General features: G+C 35.1%; 1 pseudogene; it reads right to left on the reverse strand.

Moving 5' to 3' along the window:
• Positions 1-339: 339 nt before the first annotated feature.
• On the reverse strand, positions 340-6,919 carry LOC148934135 (protein kinase PINOID pseudogene; annotated as a pseudogene).
• Between the last annotated feature and the right edge of the window lie 5,289 nt (positions 6,920-12,208).

Below are 12,208 nucleotides of genomic sequence, written 5' to 3' on the forward strand. Positions count from 1 at the left end.
TTTCTCCTACGAATTGAACCTTCAATTATAGGCAAATACAACGAGATTTATCAAAATTCGAACAACTGCATAAAAAAAATCAATTCAGCCAAATATGTGTATAGTTGACATGAATTTGTGTATGTGGTTGACATTAGTTAACATTAAAAAAAGGGAGATAGTTAAATCTTAAATCTAACTCTTAGCAACTAATTTCCAATTGGGGAATATCACCAAACACCTAGAGTGCATTATGATTAAGCTTGATTCTCCAATCAAATCCAATCCAATTCCTCCCGACTGCCATCACCAAATCAAATCCAATCCAATTCCTCCCCACTACCATCACCAAATCACAGATCAAATGAAGCGGTTGGAGATGCAGGAGAACGGAGTCAATGCAGATGCGGCGGAGGATTTCGTCGGTGACGGCAGATGCGGCGAGAAGTCAGGGTACTTGACGGCGGGGACAGCGGCAGAGCATAGAGAGAGGTCAAAATGGGAGCATAAAATCTGCAAAAATACACTAATTCTAACTAATTAAATAATTGCAACAACACTAAATTAGTAAATTAAAAATTGATTTCATTGAGGATTTGCGATTAAGTGGAAATTCAATTTTGAAAAATCTGAATATTACCTAGCGGCGTTGAGAGAGAATCGTTTCTGCGGCTGTTTATGCCTAAGCGTGTGCAAATCGCCGCCGACGCAGAACTCCATAACGACGCAGGAGAAATTCGAAGCTTCGAATTCGGCGAAAAGTGTAGGGAGAAACGGATGATCGATGAGGCGCATGATCTTCCTCTCTATCTCCGCTCTCTGCGTCTTCTTCTTCAACACGAGAACGTCGTTGTCCACCACCTTCATCGCGTAGAGGCGGTCGTGGTCCGCCGCGCCTCGGAGGCGGCAGAGGTAGAGGTGGCCGATGTCGCCACTGCCGATCTACCGCAAGAGATTGAAATCACAGAACGTGAGGTTCGATTTCAGGCGGATCGCCTGGAACGAGGAGTCCGATGATCGGTGCGGTTTCATCGCCGTCACTTTATCAGGCGAGCTCGGCGGAAGCTTGAAGGAGAAGCGACTGAAGCTGGTGCAGTGGATTAGAGTGGCTTTTTAAAATTACCAGAAATTACTATTCTGCCCTTTCATATTAAATTAATCTAAAAATATTTATTGTGTGGCAAAATCTGGACCACTCATTTAATAAAAATGAGGGGCTGATATTGCATCTCATTTCTCAATTAGCCTAAATAATCTCAATTGATCACAATCCTATATATATATATATATAGGGGTGCGTTAAAATGACAACACTCTTAAAATGACAATGTGACACCACGCTAGACTGCAATATTATATATGCTAGACTGCAATGTATAAACGCTAGACTGCAATCTATATATTGCAGTCTAGCGTATTGGATATTGCAGTCGGGAAAAGTTGCAGTCTAGTGTATTGGATATTGCAGTCTGTGAAAATTTACCCTTGAGCAATTTTTATGATTGCCACATGGCAGCTTATTATTCGTCCACATGTACAAATGATTGGCTAGGAATGGTGGTATGTTGTTACTTTAAGAGGTGTTGTCATTTTAACACAATCCTATATATATATATATATATAGGATTTTAATCAAAACAAGAATGAGCTTAAATAAAGAAATACAGGCCAACTTTTAACCTTAGGATTAGACGGTTTTTTCATCTTAAGATTAGATCTGATGGCTATTTTAATTTGATTTCTCTTCCATTATAAATTTTAAATAAACGATGAAGGCTAATTTTGGTACATCAATATTCCTCTTGTTATGGTAATCCCTACAATCATGCAATATTCTTATTTCAATAAAGATTTCTTTCTCTCACTCCATATCTTCGTGAAAAATTATTAACCATGATTCACTTTCTTCACCAGAATCAATTTTATCGAATAAATTAGTCAATTTTATCATCGTCGTCTTTAAATCACCGTTAATCTAACCCAGACTTCACTTTGCGATTTTTTCATCATCATCATACGGTTATTTCTACGTCTACAAGTTTTTATTTCATCCTCAATATGAATTAATCGTTTATATATTCTGTACCAGATTGTCATTTGATTTCTTCTCCTTCATCACTCCATTGATAATGGTTAGTTTGTTTTAGGTCATTTTTAGTTTGTTTTAAGTCATAGTATAAAATAAGACACCGTTAGTTTGTTTAAGTCATATTACAAAATCCGAATTTGCAAAATACGGATGTCATTTTTAGATCATTTTAGGTCATGCTTACGATCATTACCTAAAACCAACTAAGAACGACCTCCATATTGTCTAAAAATGACATCTGGGTGTGGTTCTGTGTTTCTGCAATAAGATTGAGTTTTGCTACATCACATTGTAGCATATTTTGAAATGTAAAATATGATCTGACGATACTATTATTATGCTGTGATAGCATATTTTATGACTCGTATATACCTTTTTTATGTTCTATGATGACTCTTTTTTGACGTTGTTATGTTGTGATAGATGGTATGACATGAATATGTCATTATTATGCTCTATAATCTATAAAAGAATGACTTGTATTTCAGTTTTTCAAGCCCCAGACATTTTCATATAACAATGACCCTTATTGATACAAATAGTTTGTCACATTAATAACTAAAGCAAACTCACAATATCAAGATGCAACGGAGATTTACTGAGGAATCAAACCATGTTTTCTTAAATAACATATAATAAGATGTCAAACATAAAATCCAATGACATATCTAAACTACAAAAGCAAGGTGATGAGTGGAAAATTCTAAAGTCCCTCATTTCAATTGGTGAATAAAATAACCAATGTAACCGGCCATGAATATCTGCAACGTCTGATGCTAGACCCCTATCCTGACAACGCCTTTTCCACTTGCCCTAAAATCACAAAGTGGCCATCAAAATTAATTTATAGCATGGCAATACCTTGAATGAGTCATTTACTTACTGAACATCAAAGTACATCATAATAGTATCTACATAATATGTAAAGTAATTCCAAAACATTTCACTTCTGATTACTACATTTCACATTTTCTGCTGTATACTTGCTCCCGACATTAGTAGCTTCAATTGATGCACACTTTGTTGATCCCTCCTTTTCTAGTGGTTTATTATGACACAAATTAACAATATGATGCTATGACCCAAATATTCATTTATTATGACCCAATATTCGGTCGTACTAATATTCAATATGTTTGATACGAACATTTCGATCAAATTGTATGAGACATTCTGGAACTCAGTAGTTTATGTCATACCTCGAATGTTGGTATATTATGACACAAATTAACCTAACAATGCTATGACACAAATATCATTTACTATGACCCAATGTATCGAGTAATGCTCATCACATGGGCTATCGTCTACAAGAAACAAGAGGAAAGCATTCCAAGGTCATTGTAATGGAAGTTTTTCTCATCTTCAGCCGTTCCTTTCTTTTTTTCCCCTTCTGGACTGATTTTGTTATGTGGTGTTGTATCTGAAATATCAACAAATTAGTGAATAACATTAACACAAACCAAGCATAAAAATTAGGTGTTTTTCCCATAGCAAGTCACCATATAATTGGTGTAACTCCATCATATCCCATACCATTCATGAGTTCTTCAAAAGCATAGGTACATAAGGTTAAAAAAATATAACTGTAACCTTGTTTTGTGTCATCAATACCAGGCCTCACTTCAGTTGAGGATTTTGTGGAAGAACGCCCTTTTGATTATGAAAAAAAAAACACAATTAAAAACTACCAGATTGAATTGAAATCCAACCAATTGAAGTGAAAATTTTGCCAGATTTTGTCAATTTTAAGTCAATCGTTGTATGAAATCTTACTAACCTTTTCCGTCATGTCTCGCCGATCCAGAAGCTCGAGTGTCGACCATTGTTGAAGTAGGCTTTTGGTTCACCCACCTCGTCGATTTCAGAATCGTAAATTAGGATGAGGGTTTTGTGGAGTAGCCGATTTGTGTAGAGGTAGGGTTTTTCTTGATTTTGTGGAAGAAGAAGAAGATTTGAGGGAAAGTAGAGGAGTTTTCGTTGAAAAGAGAGTGGAGTAATGACTCCCAATTAATCCGCACTCAAAAAAAGGAACGACGGTTTTTGATTTTTTTGATTCCTAATTTACCCCTCACATGACACAAATCCGTCTTATTATGACCCAACAAAAACGAGGAGTCATTCCAGATCATGGCCATTAATCTCCAAATCTGACGGTCCATATATAGTCTGTATTTCTATACTTAGGGACTTCTTTTGGTAGATGAAAACCCTATATATATATATATATATATATATATATATATATATAGGGATGTGATCATATCATAACCCATATTTATGGTGATAACCTAATAACCCTCATTTTATGGACGAAAAATATCATTTTATGGAACAGAATATCATTTTATGGAATAAAAGTATCATTTTATGCATGCTGAAAAAATATCATTTTATCGTGTATAAATATCATTTTTTGTAAAAATGATACTTTTGACCCATAAAATGATAGGGTTATTAGGTTATCACATAAATATGAGTTATGATATGATCGCACCCATATATATATATATATATATATATATATAGGGATGTATTAAGATGACAGCCCTCTTTATTGTAACACCATACCACCATCTTAGGCCATTAGATCCGAAAATCGTGTGCTTGTCATGCTGCCACGTGTAAAAATACGGAGGGGTAAAATAGGAAATTTCTAATTTTAAATTACCAGATTGCAGTGTTCTTCATTGAATACTGTAGTCTTACCACAACAATATTGCAGTTTATCACGACCTGCAATATCTAATACAGTAGACTGCAAACCTGTGTTTTTTTACGAAACTTAATCCTAGGCGTCCATAACTGAGATCTAACGGACTAAATTGGTGGTATGGTGTTATCCTATCTATGGTGGCACCATAGTGCACCCCTATATATATATATATATATATATATATATATATATATATATATATATATATATATATATATAGGGATGTATTCAGGTCAGAACGCTAAGTATAAGTAAAACTCAAAACACCTGCAGTCCATTGGATCTTATGATCTAACGGTTAGATTAATGCCACGTGTCATCTAATGATGTAGAATTTTAGACTAATAATGTAGCTCGGATAATAATGTAGCATTTTAGTTTAATAATGTACAGTTTTAGTCTTACAATGTACATTTCTAGTCTAATAATGTACCTCGGCTAATAATGTAGATTTTTAGTATGATAATGTAACTAATCACAACCATCCAATCTAATGATCCAAGGGTTGTGATTAGTGCTGTGTTTTACACTAAGATGCTGTAAGGACCCCACACCCCTATATATATATATATATATATATATAGGGGAGCACTAGGGTGCCCCCTTATTTAGAGTCACAACGTACATCCAATCTGGTGCTGCCATGTGGCACAAAACATGCAATATTTTAAACACAAAAATACAATCTAGTTGTACATGCATTTTCGCATATTGCATTTTTGTTGTATGTAAATTGCATTTTATAGTGTTGAGTTTTGCATTTTCACATAAATTGCATTTTTTATTGTTAAGTTTTGCATTTTCACATATAAAAATGCAATCCGTCTATATATAAAATGCAATTTAAACAGTCAATATCTAAAATGCAAAACTTAACAATAAAAAATGCAATCTGCATATAACAAAAATGCAATCTGCCGAAATTCATTTATAGCTTCTACAAATACGTATTGCATTTTTCTGTGTACAATATTGCATTTTTCGTGCCATGTGGCAGCACGTGGTTGGATGTACGTTGTAACTTTAAAATTAGTTGTTATACTAGTACACCCCTATATATATATATATATATATATATATATATATATGAGTCCCATTATCCACAAATCCACTCTTAAAGACCAAACCACCGAACCCTACCAAATTAGGGCTTTTAGATCTAGTTTTTTATGGATAAGATACAGAAATTTATAAATTATTTTCGCCTTCATCACGAGCCTATTTTAATTCATCTGAAGGTAAATAAGTCATACTAACATGTTACGAAGATTTAAATTCGTTCCAGAATATATTACTTCATTCTAGTAGGTTTTTACTTCATTCTAGTAGGTTTTTACTTCATTCCAGTTGGTTTTTACTTCATTCCAGTACGTAAATGTGGTTGCGTCGTCGCGTGCCGTTCTTTCTCTCTACAATATCTATCACCAACGCCATGGCGCTAATATGGTTTAATAAACATATGGAATGATGTAATAAATTAATTGAAATGAAGTATGTGTAGAAGCATTTGAAGTCCTACTGGAATGAAGTAAAAATCTTACCCAATGAAGTAATAATGTTTCTGAATGAAGTAATAAACTCACTTGAATAAATTGCATTTTTAAATGTTAATCAAGCAAAAACCCACGTCAATGAATTTGAATGAAACATATGCTGAATTATTTCAAAACCTACTGGAAGCAAGTAAAAACATATTGTAGTTTCAAGGTATTACGTACAGAATGAAGTAATAAACCTATATAATGAAGTAAAATGGGCTTGTAATGAAGCCGAAAAATTTTTCACAGCAGCACATCTCATAAAAAAACTAGAACTAATGGCCCAGATTTGGTCTCTAGTTCGGTCTTTAAAATTGGTTCGACAATGATCACAACTCATATATATTTATGTATATATATACCCCCAAATCACATAATAACTCTATAACCAAATCTGGACCACACATATTTGATAATCTTGTGGTTGAGATTCAAACTTACATTTACTTCATAAAAAAGGCAAGGGGGGTGGGGTAAAAATGTAATTTCCTCATTTAATTTCTGAATTTTACTCCAAACTCGTTTCAAACTTTCATTATGTTGGAACTCAATTCTCTCACCTTCTAACAGATCGATTTTCTCATCTTCATCTTCCATATTTCTCGCCTATTTTATTTCAACATCTCCAGATTTTCTTCGATTTGGTTCATTATTCCATAGTCTCCAGATTTTGTTTCCATATTTCTCGCATAATTGTGATCGGGAAGATGTTTTCAATTTTTCGTTCTTATTTTCATTGATTACCTCTTCAATTGCTGTCAGAATTTGCTTCGATGGAGTCTGTAGCAAATAATGAAGGTAACAATCATTATCTATGTACATTCCTGTTTGTGATGATGCTTTGAAGCCAATGATTGGTATGAAATTCAGTACATTAGTAGAAGCAGTTGATTTCTATGAACATTATGCTCGTTCAGTTGGTTTTTGGCATTCCTCATGTATTGAATTTGATTTTAGATTAATATTAGTTGTCGATTTGTTTATGTTTCTGATGTATTGAAATTCTTATTTGATTATATTACGTATTGCCGATTATGTGTTTAGATGATACTTTTGGCTTATAATGTTAGGTTTACTACATAACATGATAGTTTGTTCGGATAAAATGATACTCTGATAAAATGATACTTTTACTGATTTGTAGGTATGTACATTCCTGTTTGTGATGATAGGTTTACTGCATAACATGATAGTTTTGTCGGATAAAATGATACTATGATAAAATGATACTCTGATAAAATGATACTATTACTGATTTATAGGTATGTACATTCCTGTTTGTGATGACAGGTTTACTGCATAACATGATAGTTTTATCGGATAAAATGATACTATGATAAAATGATACTCCGATAAAATGATACTTTTACTGATTTGTAGGTATGTACATTCCTGTTTGTGATGATTCTTTGAAGCCAATGATTGGTATGAAATTCAATACATTAGTAGAAGCATTTGATTTCTATGAACATTATGCTCGTTCAGTTGGTTTTGGCACTCGTAAAATGGGCAACAAATCAGTTCAAGGTACTACTAAGTGGCAGTATTTGGCTTGCAACAGACAAGGCTCTAAGAATTTTATACCTGGTCATGCATCCCAATCAACTGAAGTGTCTGTTAAGAAGCGTAGGTGTCGGTCATTTAGGTGTGAATGTCTTACTAAACTCAACTTGAGATATTTTTCAGATAGCATGAGCAGAGGATATGAGGTTTATCAGTTTGTTGAGTATCATAATCACTTAATGGTTGCGGATGAGCATAGGCATTTTATGATGGCCAATCGCAATCTGGATCCTATCCATCGGAGGTTTATGGAGGATTGTGGCAGGTGTAATATTGGTCCCACTCTCACATTCAAACTTTTGAAGGAGATAATAGGTGGACCTGAAAATGTTGGATGTGATATTATTGATATTAGAAATGGTTATCGTGATATTATGTCCAATATTGATGGTTCAGATGCTCAAATGATTTTTGATTATATGCGTTCTCAAAAGGAATCATCTGATGCCTTCTATTATGAAATTGAGATAGGATCTCATGGAAAGTTAACTAGACTCTTCTGGGCTGATGCTATTTCAAGACGAAATTATCATATGTTTGGAGATGTAATTTCATTTGACTCAACATGCAACACTAACAGGTATATTACTTTTGTTGCTAATAGACATAAAATGATACTTTTTGCTGATTAAATTATATTTCAGTTGATAAAATGATAGTCATAGCTGATAAAATGATACTTTTCCATATGCATGAAAAATAAAATTCATTTTTATGTTATATTCTGAAGGTATTGCATGATTTTTGCTCCATTCACTGGAAAAGATAAACCGTTCTAGACCAGTTACATTTGGAGCTGGCTTGTTATCAAGTGAAGGTAGAGACTCTATACAACAACTATTTGTTAATGAGCTCTGGGTGGGGGATAGATGGAATGAAATGGAACTGTGGATATTGGCAGAGGAGGTGGGGCTGCCTGATGAGATTGTGGAGGATATTTTGCAGGTCCCATTTAACAGGAGGGAGAAGGATAGGGGAAGGTGGAAACCATCAAGCTGTGGCAATTTTTCTACTGCCTCGGCTTGGGAGCTGGTAAGACCCAGGTCCGATAGGAGGTTAGTCCATGAAATGATATGGGGAAAGTGCATTAGCCCCTCCATATCCTTTTTTTTGTGGAGACTCTTGGCAAATAGAATCCCAGTGGATACGAAGCTACAATGGAGGGGGATCTCTCTGGCCTCTAAATGTAGGTGTTGTGAGAAGCCGAGTGTTGAGTCTAGGCTCCATCCTTTTGTCAATGGAGAGGCTGCAAGAAGGGTGTGGACGCATTTTGCGAGATGGTTTCCTCAGGTGCCGGTTTTTGGTGAGATAGGTGAGAATATTGATTTGAGGTTGAGATGGTGGCGGAGGCACCTTGGCATCTGGTCTAGGCATCATCTTTGTGTCTTAATTCCATGCCTCATATTATGGTTTATCTGGACAGAAAGAAATGAGAATGTTCATAGGGAAAAGGCCTTTGAAGTAGAGAATGTGATTAAGAGGGTCAATATGCAGCTAAGGAATCTGGTGTTGGCAAAGTTGATCGGATCTGAGCAATGGAGAGAGTGCTGCCCAAGGCTCGACGTTATGACAGATGCAATAAGCAGGGCACGAACTAGAAAGATTATTAGGGTGCAGTGGAGACCCCCAGACCCTTCTTGGATCAAACTCAATGTAGATGGAACTTATCTACATGCGGGACAGAAAGCTGGAGGAGGTGGAATCATAAGGGGACCAGATGGTGAGATTATATCCGGCTTTTGCTACTAATTTAAAAGGTGAATCGGGACTGGAAGCTGAGGTTGCAGCTCTGCTGCTGGGCGTGGTTTTGGCCAAACATCAAGGAAACAAGCTATGGATTGAAATGGATGCTGAATTGGTGGTTAAATGGCTGGGGTCGGGTCTGCTGGGACCAGCGGAGGTCTGCACGGATTTAGCCAGAATCAGGAAAGAGTTAGAGGGAATTACATGGAAAGTGTCTCACATCAAGGCTGCAGATTACTTGGCTGAGATAGGCATTCATTCTGGGATGGAGACAATTTTTTCTAAAGAATCAGCGCCTGCCCAGGTCAGGGCGTTATGCAGATATTAGATCAACTTGGTCTACCTAACTTTAGATTTTGATGGCTTTTTATTTTGTTGTCTTGTGGTTGGTTATATTTTGATGTAGTTGTTCGTTTTGAGGCTGCCCACTTTTGGGGTTTGCTTGATGTTATAACTTTTCTTTGAATGATATAGATGGGACGAGGGACCTACTCAACCCTCCACCGTGAAGGTGTTTGAGATAAAAAAAAAAAAAAAAAAAAAAAAAAAAAAGTGAAGGTAGAGACTCCTATTCTTGGTTGTTTGGCTGTTTTGTTTGATACATGGGGGTAGCACCCAAATTGATTATTACTGATCAAGATTGGGGGATCAAACTTGCTGTTCAACAAGTACTTTTACAAACAAGGCACCGATGGTGTATGTGGCATATCATGGTTAAGATGTCAGATAAGTTGCCCAAATCTTTACTTGGTAATGAAAATTTCAAAAAAGAGTTGAATGCATGTGTTTGGTCTGATTTGTTGGAGCCTAATGAGTTTGATATAATATGGAATGATATAATGGAACGGTATGGATTAGAAGACGTGCACTGGTTTGGATCAATGTTTGAAGATAGAGAATTCTGGGTTCCTGCTTATTTTCGAGATTTTCCCATGGGGTCGCTTCTTAGGACCACATCGATGTCTGAATTAGAGAATAGCTTTTTTAAAAACTACACAAAGCCACGTGCAAATCTTATACAGTTCATCAATTTCTTTAATTATGCTGTGGGAGATCAAAGGAATGCCAATTCACGATTGAACTACTTGGATTACTCAACTATTCCTGATTTGTCAACCCAATTGCCTATTGAGAAGCATGCATCTACAATCTACACTGATTCTATTTTCAAACATGTACAACAGGAAATAAGTACGGCATGTGAGATTATTTCTATAACTGTTGAGGATAACATCAAGATGCATCAGGTCAAGGACCAATATGGTAGAACATTGGATGTTAAGTATGATTGTAAGCAAGACACATTCGACTGTAGTTGTAAGAAGTTTTCCAGAATTGGTTTGTTATGTTGTCATATATTTTGTTTGTTGAAGAATAAGTCTGCTAATCTCATTCCTGAGAAATATTTTGGTCGAAGGTGGTTGAATAGCTCTTTACTAAAGGCAGCCCATGGTCTACCATCTGAGGAACAACAACCATTTGAACGTGTGCTCCATTTTTAACCTTATTTGTAAAAATTCTATTTTTCAGTAAAAAATGATAGTATTTATTGTAATAATGTTATCTTTTATCTTGCAGATTTGGATGAAAAGCAGGAAGTTAAGAAAAAGTTGTTCTCCAACTTTTATCGATTAGTCCAAAAGTCTGAGGGAAGTATGGATCATTTGTCTTTGTTAAGTGCTGGTCTTGATGATTTGGAAGAGCATATATTTGGAAATTGTGCAACACCTTCAGTCATTGAAAAGAAGAAGATGGTTGAGGATTTTTATGGAATGGCAGTACCTGATGTAATTGACGTACATCCTCCAGACGTTGTTAGTACCAAAGGATCAGCTAGTGGCAGAGTAGCAAAGAGGGAGAGTGCAATAAGGAAAGCAAATAAGCCTCTACGACGGTGTGGTAAATGTCATGAGCTGGGTCGTCATGATTCAAGAAATTGTGGTAGAGTCAATGAGAAGACAGATTGAAGCCATTTTATATACTTTAGGTATTTTTGGTGTAAAAAGTGACATTTTTGTTTAATAAAATGATACTTTGGGCTTATAAAATGACATTTTGGCTGATAACATGATACTTTTTTGTTAACAAAATGTTACGTTCAGCGCATAAAATGATTCTTTTGTTTATAAACTGATAAAATGATACTTTAACCTGAAAAAATGATACTTGCAGCAAATAAAATGACAGTAACCTTATAAAATGATATATAAGCTAATAAAATGATACTCTCAACGGATAAAATGATACTTTAACCTGACAAAATGATATATAAGCTGATAAAATGATACTTCTGACTGATAAAATTATAAAATGATACTCGCAGCAGATAAAATGATACTTCTGAATTATATAATGACAAAATGACTTGCAGCAGATAAAATGATACTTCTGACTATTATCAAGTCATACAAAGTTAGTATTACAACCACCACCTCTATTCAGGGGGTTTAAATTCTCTAATCATCTTTTCAACATCAATTTCCCCCTTTTTGCTGTCATTCTCAAACTTCTTCTGTATCATTGTAAATGTATCAAAAGCCTTCTTGTTAGTATCTCCAATAAGCAATATCTGGCACGGAG

Source organism: Salvia hispanica, chromosome 1, assembly GCF_029641045.1.
Source record: "Salvia hispanica isolate PSC_SH4W2 chromosome 1, Shi_PSC_v1, whole genome shotgun sequence".
Lineage (NCBI taxonomy): Eukaryota > Viridiplantae > Streptophyta > Magnoliopsida > Lamiales > Lamiaceae > Salvia > Salvia hispanica.